Here is a 26158-nt window from a genome sequence, read left to right on the forward strand (position 1 = left end):
ACAAACATCTAATACTGCCACCAGGTCACAATTTTGATTTGCACCAATCAATAGAATTCATTCTCCTAAAGGTAGCTAATGATAGCATGCTTATGAGAAATGAAGTGGCCTGCAATCTAAGACAGCCTGCTCGTTCTTACTGTGTCAGCTTTAAAGAAACAGAATTCATTTTGTAATGTCAGTTAAACCTTGGACAGAAAGAACAGTTTAAAATCTGAGGGGAAATGTTACAAAAACATTTTTAAAAAATGAAATTAAAGAAAACTGAATCCTCAAATTAAAAATAAATGTTAATTAAAACTCAGTGAAACATAAGGGGAAAAACAAACAAACAAAACAGTGTCATATTCTCTGACTTGATAGTATCTGAAAGAGAAAAGAGAGTTTGGTTTGACCTTGGGGCTTAAGAATCAGACATACATTAATGTCTGTGTTCTTAATCCTAGGAGTGACTCACTTGACTATGAAAGGCTCATCTTAAGTCATATTAACCCACCTGATAACAAAGGGAAAGAAACTGGACTGTCAGTCTCTCCTGTTCTTATACTAACAGAGGCCAGATAAGTTTATGATGTAGCTTAGGTGAGTCTTGTGGTATTTTTGGATTTGTTTGGTTGTTTTTTTTTTAATTATACCAACTATAGTAATTCCAGAAAGCAAGTACAGGACACAGAGGAGGGCATGTATTTGAGTATTTATCTCAGAGATGATCCTGTGAGAGACTAAACAATGTGAGAATAGAAGGGCAGAATGAGGAAACACAAGGCCAAGATTTCCTTATGAAATTCTCACTAAAAATCTTTGAGCTGGATTTTTCATTCTTGCTTCTATCTAAGTAATACTGTGCTGTGAAAGTAGGTTACTGTAGTTACACATGGGATTAGATACTGTAAAATATAAATAATTAAGCTTGACTTCAGAGCTCTTGATTATAAGACTTTAGTTTTCCAAGCTGCAGAGTGGGAACTCCCTACTTTCTCATTAAAAAAGATAAAATCACGTTCTCTAATGAAATATTTTGATTTTCATAGCAAAATGGCATTGCTGTCCTCTAGGTACATATGGGACCATACTGACCCAGCTCCACTTACTTCCTAGGTAAAAAGTAATATTTTAAAAAATCATGACAATTTATTTCCAAAATGAAAATTGTATTTGCTTAATATTTAGGATATTTGCTTATGTGATAACTTTCTGTCTAGATCAATAACATCATAAGCTTTGTAAATGTTAGCATTATTTTCATTAACAATGTTATGTTCCTAATACCTGGAACAAATTGAAATTGTCACCAAAATACAAGTTTGTCATCAAAATATCAACACCAGGTATAGAAAAAACATTAAAAGCCAGGAGAATTTTAATGCTGACATCATTTTCCAGGAGCACAGGTGCACCAAAACACTCCCCTGCAGTGACTAAGCAATCTATTTGGTGAGTAAGCCACTTCTAAAGCACTGGATAGCAATTCTAATAGCAGTTCCAGACTCTTATTTTGCCATTTTTGCACAGTGGTAAGAAATATGTCATCTATTGTCATTAGATGACATTTCTTAATGTCTAGCTTTCTAGTTTTCATCATGCAGAAAGGGTGAGAATAAATTAATCACCCCTTGCCTGCAATTTGAGGATCTTTGCAGCATCTTTTTTACTTGATTTCCTCCCCTCTGTATCGATTGCATTTTCCTTCCAGGCTGCATTGTGATCAATTGCTATAATGTTTCTTGGATTAACTTGGATTTCTCATATTTTCTATTTCCATTTCCTTTTCTTTATTCCAGTAAGTGCTTTAAAGTTTTAAATGTTTAAACAGAGTCTCTTTCCCATAAAGCCTGGAATTTGCCAGGATCCCTTCCTAGAAGAGGAGCATGTTTTAATGGGAAACGCCTGGGAGATGGACACTGTTGTGTTCTAGTCTTAGTTGATTTACTTTGGTGGCTTTAGGCAGGTCTCTAAACTACCTGCCAGGAGAGCCATGAGACTTAATTGAACTGGCAAAGTGCCATGTAATGCTTAACATTATGTCTGGATTAGGAATACTGTACATTTACTGCCAGCCTTGAAAACAAAGTCTGTGATGATAGTGGGGAAGGTGGTGTCTTTTCATTGCCTGAAGAATGACAATATGATTCCTGATTCCAGCAATACGAATTGCAAACTGCACAGACTTCCTTTTCATGATGAAATCAAACTCTGGAGTTTCTGTTTCTACTTGGTAACTGATGTTTCTGCTAAAAATTTCCTGTAACTCTTAAGAGAGTAACTGGAGTTTGTATTTGCAAGGATCCATGTTGAAATAAATTTCAGAGTTGTTGCTATCCATAGTCCTGGAACAGAATATGAAAAAAGACATATCCAGAAGAAAAATATGCTAAAGCTGGTATCTAGAGAAACACAGTAGTGTATAATTCTTGTCATTTGAAATTGTAATTATTTACACATGAAGGATATAGTAAAGGAAATATTCAAAGTATTCATCTTTGTCAGCTAGTTAATAATTTGATCAGACTTGTCTTTCATAACAGACATTTTATCTACATCTTTAGTATTCATCTTATTTGTATTACTGTGTTGCCTGGGAACTTAAGTCAGATTTTGCTGTAATTGCTCCAGTTTGATTTAAGTGTTCTTGAATATGAGTGACAATGTAATACATGTAATGTATTTCACTTTTATTAGTACCCTGTATCCTGACACTAAATTTCTCTGTCTTTCCTAGTAACATCTCACCCAGGATATCTTAGTGTTATCTGTGCCACATTACAGTGATTGCTCATAGTCATCCTCTGATGGACTAATACACCCTCTTCTTTCTCCTCATTTGTTCTTTGCAATTTGTCACAGGAGTTCTTACTCCTGTGTGTATGATCATGCGCTTTATTTCATTCTGCTTCTGTTACTGCAGTTACCCATTCTCTGTTGGTGTGGAATAAAGTCTTCCTTTGTACTAACAGCTTATCACAGACCTAATTTCTGTGCCAAGGTCACAAGGGAAAATATTAAGTATGTCCCAAGACAGATGCTTGAGGAATTACCCTAACAGTTTCTCACCAGCCTGATGCTTTCTGTTGTTTTCTCTTTAGCCAGGGCTATAGAAATACAAAGACATATATTCCAAGTTTTCCTGTTAAGCCTATATGTGGATCTTAGATTGTATAAATCATACTGAAGTGTGAAAATGGATCCCCCAACAGTGATCAGAAAAGTCTCTAAGAGGTTCCGCAGGTATTTGCAAAGCAGTTCTACTCAAACCACTGTGCAAGCAGTAAAATTTCCAAGCTGAACATCACATTTAAGAGGGCATCCTTGGAATTTTTTATTTTTCTGACCCTGCCTCCATGTAACCAAGGCTGTGCTTTGGGTCTGCAGGTGGTTGCAGCACCTTTCAATAGCAGAACAAGCCAGCGTTTGTCAGCAACTGGATTTCAAGTTGTGGCATCCATATGCATGTGCTCGGGGCTTTATCCATTCAGGTCTTGAACACTGCCAAGAACGGAGGGTACACAACCTCTTTGGACAATCTGCTGCAATACTTGGCTGGTGAAAAAGTTTATCTTTATGTGAAATTGAAGTCTTTCTTGTTTCAGTTTGTCCTTTCAAGTCTCATCCTTCTGCCATGCAGTGCTGAGAAGATCCTGGCTCCATCTTCTTGGTAACCTACTCACAAGTATTGAAAACCTGCTATTAGGTCCTCCCAAAGCCACCTCTTCTTCAGGGTGAACAAGCCCACTTCCTTCAGTGTCTTCTCACCCAGGGGCTCTAGCCCCCTCACCCTGGTTTATCAACATCTTTCTCATACTGGGAGGCCCAAAAATGGGTGCAGTGTTCTTGATGCAGTATTCTCAATGCAGTCGAAAGCGTGCTGAGTGAAGGGGGATAATCACTGCTAATGATCTACTGGCTAATGATCTACTGGCTCTGTGCCCAGTGGTACAGCCCAGGATGTTTTTGCCCTTCTTTGCTGCCAGGGCACACTGCTGGCTCATACCAGTGTCCCCAGCTGCCCAGCCAGCTGGCCTCCAGCCTGTACTGCTGCATGGGGTTTTTCCTTCTCAAGTGCAAGACTTTCATTTGTCCTTGTGTAATTTCATCATTTCATATCAGCCCAACCCTCTAGCCTACCTAGGTCCCTTTGACTGGTGCCCTGCTCTTGAGCATATTTGACTGGTCTGCCCAGCTTGGTGTCACTGGGAAACTTGGTGAGAGCACACTTCATTGCCTCCTTCAGGTGCCTCAGATGTAAAACAGAACAAGTCCCAGTACATACCTGTGCAGTACTCCACTTGTTACAAGCCTCCAGGCTGAGGAAAACCCATTAGCTTTTGAAACCTACCCAACCAGTTTTTTACCCATTACATCAATTAATCAATCACTTTTTTTGTGTGTGTGTGTGTGTAATTCAGGTATTACATTAAGTAACATTTTATCATAGAATTTCATTTCAGCCATGACACTGAGGGACAGGGTTAGTCTGGAGACAAGAAAGCTGTGGATAATAATACTACTGCTTTTAAATCTAAGCTTTTAAACCTAAAGTGATTTCATTTATTCTTAGCTGATCCTGAGCTAAGAAGTCTCTGAGAGTGGCTGCTCAGTGGAGCACAGTGTAGAGGCACCCAGGCTGGTGCGTTATAATACTTCATTACAAGGTCTCGAATCCGGTGAAGTTCATTAATTCAGATGATGAGCTGTGTGAACCATGTCACTTCTGAACTCAGGCTTGCCTGAAAATCACTACAGGCATATTTGTATGGTGTTGCTAGGGCATGGTAGACTTAAGTTAGCATACACATGACCATTTTAAGTATCTCTGCACTCGTGTCCTCATCTATCTGCAAAGTAGGTAGCCCACCCAGAGATTTGACTGAGTTATTGGCTATGGGCTGACAATGGGGTAACTAGATGGTTGAGTCTGAGCATGTCTTTGGTTGATCTTTTCCAATGCAGCCTCCTGCTTGTATTTTGCACATGATTTGGCAAAGAAAAAGGGAGTTTTTTCTAAGCTTCCTATCTGTTGTAATTTACAAATCAAGCAGATGTTTAAATAACCCTGTTTACCTTTATAGTTACTTGCAATTGTAGAGGTAAGGGTGAGGCAAGAACCCCTTAAAAACTGGGCCCTCAACATTTTGGTCTTGATTTTGCTTTGGTTGAAACTTCTGAAAAACTTTCCAGTAATGTCAATGGGAAGGAGGTGGGGCATATTTGTAAAATAAAGGTATTATGTGGGCTGGTCATGGGGCAATGTGTGTGAATAAAACTGGTTTATCTCGCTAAACGTTAAGGGTTTTGCCTGAAATCTCTTTCAGTATCCTTTCCTGTTCTCTATAAAGTAAAGTATGCAATTAGGGAATCTGTTATGCAGCAAACTCAGTTTGAAAAATTGATTTTTAAAGCATAAAAGAGGCAGTGACTGAAGTCCTGCCAGGCTCTATTGAATACTCACATGTATTATGTTGTAAACATAATGCAGTTATACTGTATGTTGTCATAATAATTGGCAATGGTATTGGAGTCAGTCGCTGAGGGCTTTGTTCATGTGGTAATATATGACAAGGGCTACAATGTTTGTTGGCAGCAAACTTGTTTTCTTTTCTATTTTTCGTAGTAAATTGGTTTTAAAATAGTTTTGTGGGGTTTTTTTAAAACGAACCATCTTAGGATCCAGATGGCTTTATCTCTTTTTAATGAGATTTGGGACATTCTCCTTAAAAGTAGTGTTCACTTAGTGCTGCCACCAAGGCTGCATTCTTCACTTTTCTTAAAGCATGGCACTGTAACAATAGAGGTAGGGAAGACTTGGTAGTGATCAACAGCACAGAAGGGTGGATTCAGTCAGATCCACTATGGTCCAGGGCTGAAAGATGGCATGACACAGGAGAGAACAAAAGAACTGAGTCTGGAAGCCAGCAAATAATTTCCTGCATAGGAACAGCTTAACTGTTAGTTTCCATAGGTTTGGTTCTGCAATCCTAACTCGTGCAAGTCATGTCACTGGGTTGCAGCGTGCTGCCACGGGATGGGGGCTGTTGTGTTGTGTGTATGTTTGGCAAAACTCCTCCATTTATTTGCAAAGGTCCTGAAGGGACAGCCAGAATAGATAAAAACTGGCAAAGGGGCATTTTTCTTGCTCAAACTTCAGGACATTTGTTACTGAGTTAGTTGCTGGAGTGTTACAGAACAAGACCCTCTTAAAATGTGTGAAGATCCAGACTATATGTCTGACAGAGCTCTGTAGAATCCTGAAAGACAGTTTGTGGCTTGAGGCATTTGCAGTAGGCATACATTTCAGTTGGATGCATTTGCTGTGATGGAGTGAATTTCACCTAATACAAGCTTAACAACTAAAAAAAAAAAAAAAAAAAAAGAAAGTTTGCCTGTCCCAGCTTTTCCTCTTCCATCAAATTCAGGCTCCAAGCCTTGACTACTTAGGTTCAGATTCCTGCAAAATCAGCACCAACACACACCTTACACATCACCGTTCTTTTACCGTTACGTATATGCTGTGCTTTTTGCCAGTCTGAGTCAGCTCTCACCAACTTTAGCTGCACATGATAACAACCATATGCCCCCACCTTTCCCAGGCTTCCATGCTTTTTCTTGTATTGTTTATGTGCCCGTCCTTGTGTCCGTCGTTTTCCATCTAATTTCATGTCATGTACCACTCCAAAGTCCATTTGTGTCTCTCTTCATTCTCAGTGTCGTACTTCAGTGCCCAATTCTTTTTCAGCAGTCTGGATTGCCCACTTCAGAACATGCCACCTGCATGCATCTCTGGTCCTGCCAGCAGATCAGGAGTTGCAATATAGTCAGTTCTACAAGAATGTCTTGTTCCTGCAAAGCAGATGTAACTGATTCTGCATTGCCCTGATGTACACACCTTGGCTTTCTCTGTTGAGCACGCAAGTGTCCTGAATCTGCACGGGTAGTCATACGGAGGGGATGGTATTCAGCTGCCATGAGATGTCTCTGCCTGTAGTCAGCATTTAGAAACACTGTGTATCTGTGAGTGAGGAACAGCACCTTTAGTTGAACGGTAGAATCATAGAATGGCTTGGGTTGGAACGGACCTTAGGGATCATCTAGCTCCAACCCCCTTGCATGCACATGGACACCTCCCAGTAGACCTGGTTGCTTCAAGCCTCATCTAACCTGCCCTTGAACACTTCCAGGGAGGGAGCATCCACAGCTTCCCTGAGCAACCTGTTTCAGTGTCTTACCACCGTGACAGTAAATAATTTCTTCCTAATATCTAACCTAAATCTACCCTCTTCCAGTCTGAAACCATTGCCCCTTGTCCTGTCACTACATGTGCTTCTAAAATGTCCCTACCCGATCTTCAGAGGCAAATGGAAATTGGTAGAATACGTGCCCAAAGTGATATTTATCATGGCCTCTAGCCCTCTCTTTCCTCTTGAAAATGCCAGATGTGTGACCTCCTATGGACTGTGGTGCAGTATGGGGTAAATTAACCGAGTACTGAGTCATAGAGAAAAGGGGCATCCATTTGCACCATTAATGCAGTATCTTGATTCTTTAGGGATCTGCTGTCCAGGGGATGTCCTTCTATAGCTGTGTTTAGTTTGTGAACGTCTTTTAAAAATCAGAGTGGCTTAGTAATTTAAAACTATGTTGAAAAACAAATGAAATAGTTGTTAAATACAATTTATCTACAATTTCCAGTTAGAAAATCATCATCGCAATGTTTTTTCAACACAGTAAGGTTTTTGTTTGCCTGCTGAGTTATCGTCTGATGAAATTGCTGTGTTGCTTCCTCATTAAGATGTAGCAAGATACTTGTGTGTGTATTTTAATGCTCAGTGGATTCTCAACTCAGGTATAATCATTGCAAACTACAGATGTTCCAAGTGCTTTTCTCCTCAATATTCTGATAGTTAACTATACGGCTAATCAGCATTTTAAAGCAAAATGTGCACATAAAGAGTCTTCATCCAATGGGGACATGCTAACAGGTTCTCTCCCTGCACTAATGCTCTGCACAGTAGGATATGCATTAGCTACCTGGGATCAAAACTGAGTCAAAACCAGAGTTTTTTGTAGCACACAAGGTAGCTAAAATTTGTTTTTCAAACCACTGTGAATTTTTCTTGGTGTACTTTACACCCTGTGAGGGGAAATACATTCATGCAACAGTGCCCACTACTGTGATTGGGATTGATTTAGCTTGTACTTTAACCATGTACAAAAAAATGACCTGATGTCTCCACAGTCTTTTGTGACTTCTGTCCACTCTGCTGCTTTAGCAGTCAAGCTCTGTAGACCATGAAAAATCTTGAAGACGTGGCTGTACTTAGACACACCTCTTTCTATGTAGGGAATAGCAAAATCTGATAGAAAGGTTTCCTGTACTAGAGCCAGTCACCCGAAGTTGGGCCTGTTTATGTTCTCTACACTGGAAAAATTCAGAAAATGGCAGGTTTGTCATTCCTGAGATTTTAAGGTAACATGTTTGAAGGCACACAACAACCTAGCCTTAGGAAAATACCATCTCCAAATGTTTACAGCTTTTTTGTACCTTGTGCCAGAGAAGGAAAGGAGCACATGGATACAGCTTCTCCTTGATGAGTAATTTTATTCCTTACAGTCCTTTCTTTGATAAAATTAATTGCAAAGAGGCTTAAAGCTGTTTTCTTCAAAGTGACATGGTTAGTTAGAAAACTGAAAGATCACGAGTTTAGCTTCTGCTTCTTGCATATTGATAAATTTCCATCTGTCTTGCTTTGGAGGCAACTCAAAGGGCAGATGCAGAGTTTGTAAGCATGAGAGCGGCCCCACGTTGGAGTTATGCTCAGCTTTTTATACCTCGTCGTACCCTACTCTTTCAACAAATACTGTGGAAAATTTTGGCTGTCATCCTTTAAACAGCACAGTATTTGCCTTTCTCTTGATCACCTGTCCCAGAGCAAAGGTCAGTAGGTTGAGGAAGTACTGTTCAAGTGTGGTTGACCTAAAAATATGTCAAAAGGGAAACTATATGAAGAAATGATGGAGAGGCTTTATATAGGCTTGTTGATGTCTGTAAATATTAAAAAAAAAAAAAAAAAAAAAGGAAGCAGCAGCTTATGACATGGTTATTTCTGGAAAAGCAGAAGGTCTGACTGTTATTATTACACCATGCACAGTGCCAAGCAATTGCTCCTGAAGAAATTGTGAGTGGTATTAGAAGCCCAGAATTTAAAAAATAGAACTATTTCCGTAGTGCTCTTTGCTCCAGATCTTTCCTCTGCAAATCAGTAGCAAAACACGTATTAATGTACATGGGATCAAGCATAGGATTTTTGCTTCCCTCTTCCCCCACCTTTTTTTTTTTTTTATTTTTGAAAAAAATCCTTTTCCTTCTCCTTTGCAGGAAACGCCTGTTCCGACAATCTTAAGTGATTTCTGGCAGATGTCAACATAGAGTATTCCAAAATTAGTCAAGTGGCATCAGCTCACTTCTTCAGAGGAGAGAGTAAAATATATTTACTGTATCCAGAGGCGGGGGGGAAAGAAAAGCTATAAGGAACTACTAAGTCAGTTAATTTGCTCTCAGTATCATAGGTCATTATTACCCAGTTACCTCTGTATCAAGTATTTTGTGTTCAGCTGCAGCAGTAAGCATACAAACACGTGCTGAACTGCAACACTCAAAAAGGTACCCAGACTTGAAGACCTCAAGAACTAAAGATGCTACTGAGAATTCCCATGATAATTAGGGTTATAAATAACTTGTTTAATATGTCTTGTTTCCTACTCAAACTTTGTATTTATGCTAAAGAATCCCGTAAAGAAACCAGTATTTTCTGTGATATATTGTCAACCTAGTTAATAATGTTAACAAGTGAACTTTAAGTCTTTCCTTCAAATATGTCACTGTAAGAGATTTTCTTCTTCAACTCATTTTGTCTGTTTTTTTGTATTCTGTTTTGAAGACATTCTTTCTAAAATGTGAAACTTGGTGTGATTATTCACTGCAGTTTCACCAGTGTTGCACACAGTTGCATAAAGCTGTTTTGCTATTGGATCTATACATACAAGGATCATATTAGGTTCTTTTTCTGCAATGTCAGCTGTTTGTGACCTTAATCCTTGGTACCTTTCAGACCATGTGTTTTCTGGGGAGGAGACTTGCCTGCTGATGGAGCTTCTAGTTCTAATTCCTTTGCATTTGACTGTATTAAGACATGTTTAATTAGAACTGGCTTAGTATATTAAGTGATTCAAATTGTTCTACATTACTTTCTTCAGTTTTCATCCTCACAATTTTATAAAATTCACAAATCTTATTATCCTGGATGTATATATTTATTTCTGAATCACAAAAGCCCTACAGTGTATGTTACAAGTCTCCATTCATTGTTACTTTGTTAGATCTTTCAGTTTTCAGTCCATTTAACACATTGATATTGTGTAGTGTTCATTTTCATAATGAGAATATCATATGCTATTAAATCATCTACTTTTCACAATATATTGCAGATATACAGTTACTTTAATCAGCCAAATGTCTGTCTCATCAAACAATGCAATAACCTTATTTTACAAGATCTATTTGCCACAAAACTGTGTTGACTGATATTAATGATATTCTGGTACTTTAATGCTTTATTAATTTTATAACAGCTTTATTACCTGGAAGTAACATCAGACTAACTATCCATTAGCTCTCTGAGTCATCCTGCTGGCCTTTGTTATTATTGGCACAACATTAGCACTTTTCCAGTAATATGGAATTTCCCTGGAATACCTTAATTTCTTAAAATAAACATGATTAATTCTCAGGCCCTCTCAGTCTTACTTCTTAGGTGTGAGGTAGATGGATTGGCTGACTTTAAAACGTTTATTTCTCGTACCTGTTGTATAACGTCCTGCTTGGTTACTAAGGGACTGGAAAATAGTTCAACATCACCATGAGACATAAGAACATCTGTCCAAATACGGGATAGAAATATTTTTTAAAAATACTGTCTGTCCTGTATTGCTATTAAAATTTTTATAATTTCCATCTGGCAAAAGGTTTATGTAACTCCTAGGACTATTGCAGTCTTGATACTTTAAAAAAATAATAATTCTTCATACCACATTGGTCCTGTCAGCTGTAGATTTTCCATTAATGTTTCTATCTTGCCTTATTAATTTTTCTCCCTTTGTAACTCCTAACTCATATGGATTATTAATGTTTTTCTTTATCTTCATTTATTATATAGTGCTTTTTATTATGAACTACTGCTCACACTTGAGTAGTGAAAAAAAGCATTTTAAGCCAAAATGATCTTCTCCTTGACTATGGAATTACAAATTCCTGACCATTCTAAGATTTCTTCGTAAAGAAACTTCTCGCTTTTGACTTTTCCTCATTAATTTCTATCATCATTTTAATTATTTTGCTAGGCTACTGAAGTTGGAGGTTACTGACAACTGTAACAGATGTACCACACTCACGGCTTTTTACAGCATGTTTCCCTCATCTCTCCTACTCATTCTGCCCTCTTACACACGGGGGGCTTTAGCATTTAAATCAGGTGAATCACTGCACAATGTTCATTAATCATAATGGTGTCATTCTTTTGCATAGGTGATAATTTCATGTTCTCTGGCTTATTACCTCTTTCAATCTCAATACATAAAGGCCTGAAAAATGTCACATTTTACTATTTTGCCACTCTAATTAAATTTCTTCAGGCACTGTTTGAGTGTGTACTGTATTTACCTTATTAACAGCTTCCCTCAGGTGTTGTTGCTTTGACATTCTCCTACCTACTCCAGCTTGTCTCCAGAGCAGAAAGAGGTAACACTTGCATGGTTCTCTTTGAAAGTTTTTATAGGAGGTAAGATTACCGCGGTGAGTGGATTTTCATAAAAGCCCTGTTAACACACGTCATACACTCATTTGTCCATCTGACCATACTTACTCTGAGGATAAGGCCATCTGTTCCAGATGTGATACTGCAAAAGGAGATTTCAGATCTATTTCATTACAACATTATGTTCTCTATGCAAAATTTGCAGTAGTGTGCCTTCCACACTGCTATGCCAGCAGAACCCAAAAGTAAGTATCATTTTTGGATGATCTTGTACAGCAGTCTTTTTGCATTTTGCCTCTGTGACTCAGACTCCTGCATAGTTGGAGGTTGCGTCAGCTTTTTATTCCAAACTAGTGTGTGTATTTCTTTTCTTGTTTTAGAATAGTGCATAGTAAATTCAATGGGATGATATAAAGGATGTCGGGGAAACTACATCCAACTGATTTGTTAGTGATATCAGCAGCTGCTCTCCAAGAGTAAAGCACACTGCATATTTTGCAGTCAGTGTTCAGATTTGGTCAGCATTCAGAAGCAGCAGCCATTCGGACGTGTAAAAAAAAAAGTGACTTGGACATAGCTGCTTCCTTTAGTATTTTAAATCAAATGCCTTCCAAGGGCAGGGCCCTTAGTGCAATTCTCCTCTCTGACTTCCTCGTTCTTTCCTGAAAGAAAATAATCATCACTGCAGGGCCTCCTGTCTGCAGCAGGTACTCCCAGCAAGAACTGTTCCTTTAATACACGTATGTTGCAATTGAGCCTTTTTAAAGTTATTCCAATAATATTCCTGCTTAAACCTGCCCATTAGCACAGACTAGAGAGGAAACAAAGTAAAGAATTATTTCTTTCTATAATTTTTCTTATCTGAGAACAGAAATATTGATAGATAATGAGCTGAGAGGAAAAAACAGCTGACAAAATTCAGCTACACCTCTTCCTCCATGGGCTTGCAGTCTGGTTTATAACTGAGGAAGGAGAAGAACAATAAGCAAGTGGAATTAGGACATACAAAGAATTACAAATGTGAGCTTTTCCTAATGTGCAGCTATTTTGTACTCTTTTCAAATGGTCATCAACTTCCACGGATTTCATATGATATTTTTCAGTGATAGAGACTTAAAACCTAACAATGCCTGAGTGTCACACATCTAACCTGTGGTCTTGATGTGATTTGTCTTGATCATGTTGCTAAGAAAATCTTTAGATCTCATGAGTACATAAGAACATTGATTTTTATTTTTTTTTCCTGAACGAAGATCACAGAAGTACTTTCTGTTAAAGCTGGTACAGCCCTACTGTAGTGGCAGTGTTACATTTGACATGATAAATGCAGAAAAAGTACTAAGAAAGAGTCGCAGTAGCTGAGCCACAGTCTTTCTGAATCCAGACTTGTTTGGATGTTTTGAAAGAGAAAAGGAAATTGTCACATGGTTGCTGATTGCATAGTGACTGAATTGTTTCGAACTATGTGTGCTTTGGGAGATAAGAGCCTGCAGCTGGGAAATCCCCAGCATGTGACTGGTACAGCTGTGTTTGATAGCGTGATTAAGCTGTACTGCAGACCTGAGTATTTCACTGTGTTGCATCTGTACCTGCGGATGTCTGCCTGTTTGTGTAACTGCCAGACGTTCCCAGCCTGTCAGACTTTGCATCAGCATGTGAACATCCGAGCTGCTTGAGCTGTGACAAGTCTTTTCCTGATAAAGCAATGAGGAAACAGACTACCAAGTGCAGTGGAGAAGAAAGTTTCTTTCTAAGGGTGAATATGGTAGCTTTAAGTCACCTGCATGTGTGCCATCCTGACAAAGGACATAAATAGATGGTTAGGAAAAAGGAAGCTTGGGCTTCTGCTTTTCTTCAAGTTATTTTTATGCCTATCCATCCCCATGTCGTTCCTACATTTCCCCCTCCAGTGGCATCTTGTCAGCAATCAAGATAGTGAGTTGTTTGGGATAGGAGCTCTTCATTGCTGACTGGTAAAGTGCCAAGGTTAATAGGACCCAATTCCCTAGGGGGCTGTAAGATTTTTTTTATTATTATTTACTAGAAACCTGTGATTTCAACTAATCGTTTGCTGGCTGACTCATTTTGACCCACTGCTTCCATGTGGGAAAAGGAAGATGCTGTTCTGTGGCTTTAAAGTGACCCCTCAGAGAGCTACAGAACAGGCCTCTAGCTACATGGTTAGAAATTTAGATCATAAACCATTGCTAAGCATCACTGTGATGACTTCACCTGGTTAGCAGTCACATTTCTCACAATTCTGCCACTCCCTGGAGATTTTCTAGCACACTGTGGGCTCCACTGTCTCTCCCAGATATGAATTCACAGCGTAACCTAATAGTGAGCAGCAAGCTCCAGTATATTCCAAGAAACCACCTCTCCTGGGTTTTAGGATACCAGTTATATGGTCCCTAGAATACTGTGATCCCTGATCAGAGTAAGCTACTAAGAAGTAATTGACCTGATTTAGAAAAGAGAAATAACATTCTCTGAAGCACCGTTTATGAAGTTTTATGTATTGTGAGAAAAATGCACCAGTTTTTACAGTTTGTAAGATAATTGCAGGATAGTGTCCCTGGAAAATACATTCAGCCTTTGCTTCTCAGATTTATCATGTTTCTTTTACATGTGTTATGTCCTGTTAGAATCCATTGTACCTCTTCCTCCTTTCTCTCAAAACTTCTGGCTTTGGGTTTGGATTATAATTGCTTCTTCATTCTTCCTGCCAAAGCTTTGTAATACATTTAAAATACATTTTCCTCTAGATGTGTATGACCTTACGTTTCTAGAGACCAAATAGGGATTTTTCTTTATTTAATTAATTGTTTCAAAATGCCTTACTACTTGAGATATTGCTAGTAGGTACTTGAGAGGATTTTGGTCTAGTGTTTAATTTTATACATGCAATTTTTCACACACTGTGGTGAAATGCTGTAGCATGTTAACCTTACCTTCCCTAATTCTGAGTGTGAGCTGTGTTAGTAGACATGTTTTTTTTGTGCTCAGGGTTGCTTGTTATCAGCTTTACATTGTAAGTGGCAGAAAGGAAAGCGAGTTGTACAAATAAATGTCACTTTTAAAATACAGAACTAGATTCTCTATCTGCAGATTGGTCTATTATTTTCTCATATAACATAATTTCTTTTTGTAATATTTTTTTTTTTAGATTATCCCTTTGCAGGCCTCCAAGGCCTGGTACTCCAAAAGTTGAGGTATTCTCTGCCTTCACACTTTTCATAACAAAGAGCAACCTATGCCTTAGTAGATCCATTTAATTAGTCAAAGGATAGCAAGAGAGGACACAAGTGTTTGATAGAACATATAGTAAGGTTTAGCACAACAGAAAAAAATAATGGGATGAGCTATTATTATTCCCCTGATTTGTTGGTTCCTGATTTCCATATGTTACATATATTCTCTGTATCATGTTTGAGGAACTAGTCAGATGAAAGGTCACAACTGCTTTATGAAAGTGGGTGAATCATAGACTGATTCACCATGTACAGGCAGTGGATGCTCTGTGTATTTAGACTGTGCATTCCTTTATTAGTTTCCCATCTGTCCTACTGTGGGAACCTAACTTGAAATAGACTGGTTGTGCTGCAAATCAGTTAAACAGAAATGGTGTTGCAATATATGGATTTGAATGGGAAAGCACATAGTTCATTTAAATAGCACACTCAGTATGGATTTAGGCCACATCCCCAAAAGCTTTGAGATGTAACTTAGATGAGAAGGTGTTTTGTTTGACAAAAGTAGGATTTGGGGAGCGTGCCCATTGCTTTGGCCATGAGATGGAGAATATGTTCCCTTCACTGACTTTTGAGATTGTATAGAAGTGTCATAGCTTAAGCACGTGTTGCCTCCCCAGATTCATCTTGAGATGCATACAGTGAAGTTGGGGTTGGGGACAGGATCTTTGTGACAGCTTGTATGACCCAGAGCAGTGGTTTTGCTCTTGCTTTCCCCATCATTGGCCCTGGAGATGGAAAAACTCCCACAGCTGGGGTTTAGGGAGGAAAGAGAGGGGAAATCGTGTGTCCCTGACAAAAATTTGAAGTAAAATAATTACTGAAGATTGCAATCAGGATGATGGGAAAGTCTAGGTTAGTTTTGTTTGTTTTTTCTTTGAGATTGTCCAGGGCAAAGCTGACACATTTATAGATGCCACATCCACCTAGTTATTTGCCTCATGTGCCTAGTTCTCTGTTAGAACCATATCATGTGAAGTGGAAGGATCTAGCCAAACTCATAAGCTTCACCAGAGTGTGATGGGTCATTTGATAGCATAAGGAACACAGTATGGTAATTAGGGAATTTTGATTTTCTTCCCCCCCCCAAACAGACGATTTCATGCTTGTGGCAAGATACCGTGCTAGCAGATCTGGGAAGTAACACTTTCTCTTTATTCCCCAAGCAGACACAATATGTATGGTTACCCTGCAGGCTCTCCTCTTGCTGGCGTGACAGCATCTTCATCCTCACATGGAAAGCCAGCCTTTAGGGCTGAAAAAGTCATTCAGGCCTACTCAGGTGTTTAGCCCGTTGTCATTGTGCCTTCTTGCTAAGCCTAGCAAAACTTTGACACTGAAACACCTATAACTTCAGCCAGAGCAGACAAGGGTCCAGGTTATCGATACTGATGTAAACATGAAGCCCCATCTGCTAGAGGTACTTTAACTTAAGACAACCAATGTTCTTCTCATAAATCACACAGTCCAGAAGTGTAGAGCTAACTAATAGAGCCCCAGGCCCAGCTGTGATGTAAGAAGGGGACTACATGTGCATTAAGCCATCACATGGCTAGGAACTACTAAGTGGAATAAAGTGTAGAGGAAGACAGTCCTAGTTGCAGTACTGGTAAATCTACTGTAAAGCACTTGGAAACTCAGTCTGTATTTAGAATCCTATCTAGGAAAGTACCACTGAACTCCTGTACAACACTCAGCCACTTAAAGCTAAGCAATTTCATTGATACATTTCTGGACTGAGGCCTCAGGTTTCTTCTAACTAAGAGTAAAATTGCAGCTCCTCTGCTCTGACCTTTAGTTGGCTTAATGTAGGCATCCAAGCTTGAAAGTTGTACATTGTACAAAGGGAGGTCGGGTTTGGTTTTCTCTTACTACATCTACAAGTTGAATGCCAGTCCAATGTACTCAGAAATGAAAATAAACATTGAGCAGAACAAGTAGAAGCACTGTTGGACAGAAGGGTTCAGTATAAACTTGGGCACCATAACTTCATTCTTAGCATGTCATCCAGAAGGCTGGGTTTTTTGATTGATTTTGTTTGGGTTTTTTTGTTGTGTTGTTGTTTTGTTTTATATATTTTTTTATATTGAAATAAATCTAAAAAAATTATCTATTTTTCAGCCTTCCTTTTGTGGTGATGTAGGATTAATGTTTATGGAATTGAACAAATTTTGTAATTTCCACAGTGTACGTCTTTGGAGTTACCCTGCAACATATTTTTTTACTATCGCTTCATTCTAGCAGCCACTGTGCTTTCTGCAGATAAAGGGTTTTAAAACCTGATTTGGAATATGAACTGATAGAAGTGGGAAGAGAGAGAATGTCTGTAAAACATCTGTAATTACTTACTTTCAGGTATGCAGGCATAATACAATACAGGATCTTACAAGTTATTTTATCCCCTCATCATACACACAGAGCTTGTCTCCTTTTGAGATCAAAATTGACAATATTATTGGGAAAACTTGGGACTACTGATTCCCCTTAAATTTGTGGTTTACAACTAGTTGTATAAATTCTCTTCTCCCATGACCAATGTAACTGTTTGTTTCATGTGTAATTATATCCAAGAGGAAAATACAGCTGGGTTAAAGATATGTGTTTGTATAGGTGCTTGAATATTCCATTATTAACTAGCCAGGTTATTTCCTGAAATCAGCAGGTTTTACTGATGCCCTTGGTTCTATGCAATGCTATGTTATAGAAATTATATGGTATTTTAAAAGAAAGTCAAGCACATCAGCAACTCTGGGAAAAAAAGGTAAGTGCAGGCATCTTGGATGTTAACAATTTGGATTAATGGGCAATACTAAGTTGTCTGGAGAGGGGGGAAGCACATATGCAGGAGAAAAAGAGCTGAGTTTGGGAACTAGAAGAAAAACAGCAGAGCGAGTAGGCGGCATATCTTGGGCAAGAGGAAAGAAAAGTTGAGCAAGGGCTCTTGGGGTGGCATCCTCCTGCTTTACCAGCTGGGGACACTTTTAGTTGTCTAATCTGATTGATTCTTGCGCAGCTGGAAAAGATCTGATCCTGTTACAGGGCTTGTTAGCTTTATCTTGAAAGCATAGCTGATAAATAAATTGCGGGGGAGGGGAAGAAAAACAAAGCAAGCATGAAGTCAGTTCTTGTTTCTGCCCCCTCTCTGTGGGAGGTTGCTGCCTGCTCGGCTAGAGCACAGGCACTCCAACAGGTTGAGTACCTGTATGTGGCACCACTGAGAGCCTGGAACTGCCGTGACGAGCACACCCTGCAAACAGTGTCAGAAGTCTCTTAAAAACGACCTGGCATTGGTGATGAATGTTTCTGTTCTCTCAGAAACAGAGGTGCTACAGAAGAGTCCCACTCCTTCCCTGGTCACCCCCTCCTGTCCCAAGGCCCTGGCAAAGGCTGGTCCAAGTGACCTCTACAGCTGTACTGGGACTGCTGGCATGGGAAGTCTAGGGAGCAAGGTATAAAAATGGGTCACAGGGATGAGATGATGGGGAAATGCCTCAAAATGATACATTAATGCCATTTATTAAATCTAACAGTTACAATTAACTGCTATTTGTGAACTGGATAATATTTAAACCAGTTACTATTCTATAAATTCTATCCTAGTATCTTCTTACTCGAAGGACCTCCAGAATCCTGAGTTATGTCTAGATAGGCAGGTAAAAATGTTAAAAGCTGAATAGTTCAGCTGGTGCCAAAGTTAAATGTTCTGCAGTGGTGAGTAATGATAAAATTCAGTCTCCACTGAGGTTTGCAAACGCTTCTTTCTCACAGTATTGCCATCTACTCACTGTTCATTCTTGCTTGCTTCCCACCTTTACCCTCGTATTCACTTGTGCCATTATAACAGTTTGTGTGCCTGCATGGTGAATTAGATAAGGAAACTAATGAAGTTTCTAAAAAATTTTTTGGGGGCAGCAGGGGAGGGTTATTTCCTCAGTACAGTTCAATGTGTGCCATACCAGCAGTTGTCCTGGAACAAACAAGGTTGTGGTGTAAGGTAGGAGTAAGCTGGAGGGAACAAGTTATTAAAGCCAACAATGTTGCGGAAAGAGTTGTTTGTGAAAATACACCTTGTTTTGGTGCAGAGCAGCAGGAGAAAGTTGCTGGGAGTTGCTGAGTTATATGTTGCCATTTTGCTCAGAATAGAGACCTTAGTCTAAGTGCCTGTGGCCCCTCATTCAGATCCCCCCTTCCTGTAGGAGGCTGAACAGAAATCTTGTTGCTTCTAAACTCTGGAAGAGCTGTACTAAGCTGGAATGGATGTAAATTTATTCACTGATAGAAAAAAAGAAAGAAAAATCAAACAACAAAACCAACCAACCTGACATTTTCTGTATGGTGCTGTTATTCTTTGGTGCAGTCATTTCATTGTCCTGCTCTCTGTAGATGCTGCAAATGCCCCATCATGCTGCACAGGTACTTGTCTCTTCCAGGTATTCAACTCAAATCTACCATTCCTTGTGCTGTAAATCAGCCCTCTGGAACTGCAGTGGCTGCACAGACATCCTGTTTACTCCTTTCTTGTGTATCTCACAACTTTGCCTGAACTGTAGTTCCCTCAGGTGCTGAGGTTCCTTGTGTTCGTTTTTCCAAGTGTAATATAGTAAGATTTTGCTCTTTATCCAGTGTATTCTACTTAAAGTCCTTACAGCTAGGTAAGCATATTTTCATATCTTACACAGAAAAATAGACGTAGGTGATTGTAGCAGCTTGGCCAAGATCACAGCCTGGTCTCTAGCTATTCCAGCCAGGACATGGAATAGGTAAATAGCTCCCCTCACTTCAGTCCACTGCCCAAGCCATCTGCATCTTAACAAGGGATCATTCCTTCTAGCAACTTGATTTGCTCATTTTCATAGTTGCATGTTATGTTTCCTTAGTATGTGTTTTTCATTAATATGGGGTAATTGCATCATTACATAATGATAATGAGAGACAACCAAATTCTGCTGTATGTCTGAGTGCATCTCTCATCACACACCTGAGACCAGGCACACCTGCCTTACTTATTCCAGTCCCAAGTTTTTGTGGTGCTGGTATTGCCAAAGTACACATTGCTGTCCTTGTGCCATGTAGATACCTACCTGCTAAACCTCTTTAGTATGGTGAAGCTCACTTCATCTAGGCCCTAAGGAAAGAAGCTCATCTCAGAGTCAGAAATCAAGAGGAGTCTGCACCTTTACCTCAGTGACTTGATTCTGAAACCTAAATGGGGTCAGGGTTAGGGCATATGACACAATGAGAAGGTGATGATATTAAAGAACAAAGAACAATAATTATCCTCTGACATTTTCTTTATTATATTTATTATCAATTTTATTATAAAAAATCGCTGATCCTTTCAGTTCTGTGCAGAGTCTGTTAACAGGACAGCTGCTTGAAGCCTTTCCGCAGTTTTCACTCAGTTCTCAGCTGGACAACTTTCCCACCGAAGCTGATGCCATTTTCCCTGAGTAAGAGGGCTGGTCCAAAAGAGAGAGCATTTTAGGACTTGTGCCATGGAGCTGTGTTAAGAGTCTAAGGCTTCTCTTTAACACACAGCCCAACAGAGAAGCAAAGCCACCCCGCTGGCTCTGCCTGGCTCTTGCAGGTGTTCTTACACAGGTTATCACTGCCGTGGCTGTGTGTGGACGCTCCTGTCTATGTCCCAGTAAACCCGTCATGTGCCGGGATTTTTTCACTTTACCACAGAGTCCTCTGTCTTCAGGTTGTCAGATTTCTGCAGAGGCTTGAAGCCTGGAGTCTTCTCTGCCAAGTCCAGGAGGTTACCTTACACTGTCCTCTAGTGGTAAAATACTCTGCTGGCAACCTTCTGTCGGAAGCAAGGTTCTCTCGGGCACTGACTTCTCCACGTAATTCACACGTTCATACCATTCTGGAAGAACCGCCTTGCTTTGGAAACGTTGCCTAATAATAACAGAAACGTTTAGGAAGAAGTTCTTAACAGTGGAGCTTTGTAACAAAGTTGATGTGAACTGTGATAGCCACGCTTTGCTGGTGTCATTCAGTTTCAGGTTTAGTTTTAGGTTTTGGTTGGCAGCCTCAGCCATTCTTCTCTGTTGTTCATTGAACTTACATCTAGAAGAATATTTGTTGGAGCAGTGCACAACATCAAGTCAAGGGACTTAAGTTATTGCTCTGTTTCAACTGTTAAGAGTATTGGTGAAACTTTGCATATCATTTTTCCCTGCCGTTTTCTGTATGGAGAGTGGAGTGACAATAGTAGCTGTGTCACCAGAGTGTTCCAGGGCTGTTGATGGAAGCAAGGTCCTCAGTGCAAAGAATATGCAGTGTAAAAAAAGGTAATACATTGCCTGTGACAATGGGACCAAACTGTATAGCTTCAAGGTGAGCTCTTGCCAAATGTAGATCACTGTTTTTCAGGTGGGTTTTTTTTTTCAGTGGATTCTTACCTAGCATCACAGACTCCAAAGCAAGATGGAGGCTAAGAAAAAAAACACAAATCAAACAGATTTCAAATGTTTATTTTCCACTCTTTACTTTTCATAGAGGTATATTAGAATATGTTTTGCTAAATTGTTTAGGCCTAAATTATTAAATTGTTGATTAATTAGTGTTAATCAGTTGTTGATTTAACCTTTAAATAAAAAATACTATTAGTTGATTTGAGATAATTTGAAAAAATAATAATTTCAAGTTACTGTCTGGTATCTATCGAACTAATGATATACAGGTGAAAAATCCACCAATTGCCCTGCTGATAATTAATAACTCTTCTAATAGAAGCAAAGTCACATTCAGTTTTCTGAATTTTTCCACAGGAAGAAGTATAGAAAGAAAGACACTAACAAGAAACTGAGCATCATGTCCACCAGTGTCACTTTTTTTTTCTTTCCTGCCAATGAAGCAGTAACCTGAGGGACTTTAGATCTCCAGAGTACAGCAATTAGGTAAGAGTTAATGATTTCAGGAGTCCAGACTGATGGAAAGGTGTCAATTGTACAAAAGAAAAATAATAATTCAGGTTGTTGTTAACTCTTGGAAGTTTTTCTCTATATATACTCCACAAGGAGCTGCTGCTGACTAGTAATTGCCGTTCAGAGCAGACCAGATTTGTTTGTTGAACCACAAGCACTAATTGTCCTGTGACCTTTGGGAGAGGTCACTTGGAATTCAGTTGCCATTTGCCTATCGCTTGACCTAAAATCTACCTGTAGACAAAGCTGCCTCATGGGATACTTTTCCTGCCTATCTTGCTGGACTGCATGACCTTGCCATGAGGTACTAGTGCCAGGGTTGGAATGTGCAATCAGTTTGTGTTTCACTACCAAAGTGCTACCTACCAAGATGCAAATCATTGCTACAGTGTTATTTTGACATACAATAGACTGGATCTTAAAATGTTGCTAGATTTGTTGTCCCCTAATACCTATGTGGATTATGTAGCTTTCTTTTGTGAATAGGCAAAAAGCCTGGGATTTGCTTTAAGTGCTCTGAAGCCAAAGTGTTTTTGTCTCTTTTCTGAGGCCACTGTTCAGGACTCGGCAGATGGACAAATCCTCAATTTAGGTCATTCAGCTGAGGCAACTGGACAGTTAATTTCACACTGATCAAAGCTAACATGAAGGGTGGCAGATGTATGCTAGATGGGCTGTACTCCCTGTGTTACAAAGTATTGCTATAACAGCAGTGGAGATTTAGGTTAGATATGAGGAGGAAATTCTTTAGTGTGAGGGTGGTGAGACACTGGCACAGGTTGCCCAGGGAAGCTGTGGATGGCCCCTCCCTGGAAGTGTTCAAGGCCAGGTTGGATGGGGCTTTGAGCAACCTGGTCTAGTGGGAGGTGTCCCTGCCCATGGCAGGGAAGTTGGAACTAGATGATTTTTAAAGTTCCTTCCAACTCAAAGCATTCTATGGTTCTATGTGGTTCCTGTGGAGGAAATAGGAGTAATGAAAGTTCTGTGATTTGTCAGACAAACCACAGTCTTCTGTGCTTGAGCCTTGTATTAACTGCTGTTTGCCTGGGTGACTTGCTTTGTATGCAATGGCCTTCCAAGAGATGGGTTTCTAAGACACTGAAGTGTTGCTTTGACTTGAGTACGTACATGGTTCACCACCACACAGGGCCCTGGAGTTAGCTAAAAATGTTAGTTTAAAATCCTTCCCAAGACTGGTTTTGAGGATTAAGGCTTGCTGACAAATGGCTTGCTGCTGCTAATGAGGCTTGAGATGAAGCTGTATACTGCAGATCAGTGCCATGGACCTCCACCTGCATGAATGAATTGTGGAGAATGTTCACCACAGCTGTTACTGCTTGATCACTTAGAAACAGAAGACATGGTATTGAAACCAAACCTCACACACAGGGAGAATATCGGCTCCCCCATTAATTATTCTCAGTTGCCTGGAGGAGAGGGGTGTGTTGCTAACTGGGGTGTGCCACATGAGTACCAAGATAGATCCCTAAGGTTAGACAGCATGAACAACTCTGCCTTGCAGCAAGTTCAAGATATATCCTTTTAAAAAAGATCTCAAACTGAAAAACAGATCTACCTCATGTCTAAGAATTCCCTAAATGTCATCCACTCTGCCTTGCTTAAATTCACAAGAAGAGGAGCAGTTTTTTTTGTCTGAAGGTGATTGGTAAAGAGGCTGCACTTGATTTTCAGAACCTGAGATCCTGCTTTAAGTTTCTATTGATCCAGCTCTGTTGCTTCAATAGAGCTTCTCTGGCTTTCCAATGACATCAAATATGGTCTGAAATCATAAGGGAAACCTATTTGCTCTCATTTTTCAGTCAGTAGGATATATGCAGAAATCTGTGAATATATTGATTTGCAGCCTTTCTCAAAGCAGATTCCAATGACGTCAGCAATTAAAATCAACACCAGTGGACGTTTGGTAGTCAATAAATATGTTGTTTAATTCAAACATGGAATTAATGTTGATATGAAAGCCATATCAAACAATTCTTACTAAGTAGCAGTAAGAAGTGCCTTGTGGACATATCTTTCTTTACTTTCTCTCTTTTTTGTGTGTGTGTGTGTGTGTTTGTTTGTTTGTTTGGTGGTGGTGAGTATTTTTGTAGAAGTACAGTTAAAAACCAAACAAACTTGTAAGGAAGTGCACAGTAGTGTGAAATATGTTAGTAAATGGCACAGTACAAGACTTGAGCCACCTTCTGGGTTGGATTTTTTTTTTGTATTAGGAATAGCTCTAGTGCAGATTGGTAGGTTGTTTGGCTTACATGTGATGGATCTTCCATACACGTATGTGACCAGAAAAGAGCCGAAATTTCTTATACTGGGTATGTCAGTTTTTTCTTAAGTAGCACATCCTGCTAATTTTGGGTCTTCTCATTGTGTTATCTGGTTTTACCCCATTTGGCTACATACAGTTTTCTCTTTAGAAACAGCCCTCTCATGGCCCTTAATTCTATTCCTAGCACCTCGTCCTACATTGTTGTAACTGTCTTCACTAAATATGGAACAATTAAGCTATTCCTTACTCTCTTACTTTTTGTGCACATCTTGTGAGTTTCTAAGGGTCAAGCCCTTTAAAAAATGAATGATTTAACATGTAGCAGTGAGAGAGTTGATTTTTGCAAATAACATGACTTATAAATCAATATGGCTAATATTTGTCAAAAAGTTTATCCTTATGTTTTCCATCCATTTATGCATCCTGTCTTCAGGTTTGTGCTGATTTATGCTTTCAAATAAGCTGTATTGTTATATACAATAGTTTAGATGTGACAGCAAAGACATGGATTATTATTTTTTTTAATAACATACTGTAGATACTACTGATTTATATTAGTAAATTTAATAATCTTTTTCTCCCTGCTCTTACATGAAGATCAAACCACTTAGTTAGCTTGGCTAATACCAGGCTTTACCACTGATTCTCTGGAATGTTGTATCAGTAATGACTGGGAAGTCTACTTACTATGCAGATAAAAATAAATAGTACAAATAGAGTTAAGGTTAGAGAAAATACTTGAACAGAGAGAAGACAGTAGATGTGAATGAGACTCTGGGTTGACAGAAACCAGGATAGCTTCATGGAAGTTAACAGACCTATACCAATTCACAGGAATTGAGAATAAAAAAGTAAAGTTAAGCTTAAGAGAAAAAGGGAGACCTACAGATGGGACTTGGAGCACATAGTGAGGAAGTCTGTAGGTTGCAGGGAAAGTATAAAGCAGAGATGACAGCAGTGCTTCAGGGTCTGGAGTATCTTATTCCTCTGGCTCTGTTTGTCTGGTAGTTGGCACGTAGGTGGTTTCTTACACATGCAAGAAGAGGGAACAGGTTAAGAATGTCACTGAATTTGTCTCTAGTCGGCTCGAAAAATACAATGAAGTGTTGCAGCCACTGGATGTCTCTCGCGTCCTGCCCACAGGAGTGAGGACTCGCTCTCCGGAGTGAAACCCTCCATCTCAGGAGGCTAACTGGGTCAGGACAGAGAGCCAGCTGCCCAGTGCTGCCCAGCCGACTGACACGCTGCGACAACAGTCACTACCATGTAGTGGAAATGCACCAGGTACATTTTTCTTATTCCTGCCAGGGGTTGCTGGCTCAGATGACTTGCAGTCAGTATTAACTTTAGCTAGACAAGAATCAGATTTGTTTTTCCTTCAAAAGTTTGCACTTTCTGTTTATTTCTCTCTTCTGGAACAGAATTGAGAGAGACACATTCAGATATTCCCATAAAATCCTGTTCTGTCCTGGAAAAATAAACATTAGGAGAGACTTTTGGTTACCTCTGTGAGTCAAGGGTGTAAGACCAGCTCTTGGTTTTGCTCAGCTTCCCTGCTTAAGCCATGGAAATCTTCTGCATGCACATTATTGGCTCCTGTTTGTTCCATAAGTAAAAAATAAATGATTGCAGGAAAATGCTTAATAAATCCTTTTGAGGTTAAGAATGTCAAGGTCTCTGACTTGTGTAGAATCAGGGTTTCATACTGCTTGATAGCACATAGCTTTCAGTGATTTGAAATACAGGGAAGAGTGGAGTGAAGCCCCAATGATTTTGGAAAGACATGTTACAATGAGTGCTGAGAATATAGGGTTTCCATTATTTAGCTAGGATAATACAGGAATTTGAGGAGGAGGAGGAATGCAATAGAGATCTTTAGGTCTC

The 26158-nt window shown here is 39.4% G+C and overlaps 1 long non-coding RNA gene across 2 annotated transcripts in view; it reads left to right on the forward strand.

Annotated features, from left to right (window-relative positions):
* Positions 1-26158, forward strand: part of LOC127383424 (uncharacterized) — a 58441-nt gene that overhangs the window by 23651 nt on the left and 8632 nt on the right. For both annotated transcript variants that reach the window (XR_007889191.1, XR_007889192.1), the window contains exon 2: positions 21835-21963. This is a non-coding gene — a long non-coding RNA (uncharacterized LOC127383424). The remainder of the gene's footprint in view (positions 1-21834; positions 21964-26158) is intronic.

The sequence above is a fragment of the Apus apus genome, chromosome 3 (assembly GCF_020740795.1).
Source record: "Apus apus isolate bApuApu2 chromosome 3, bApuApu2.pri.cur, whole genome shotgun sequence".
NCBI classification, from domain to species: domain Eukaryota; kingdom Metazoa; phylum Chordata; class Aves; order Apodiformes; family Apodidae; genus Apus; species Apus apus.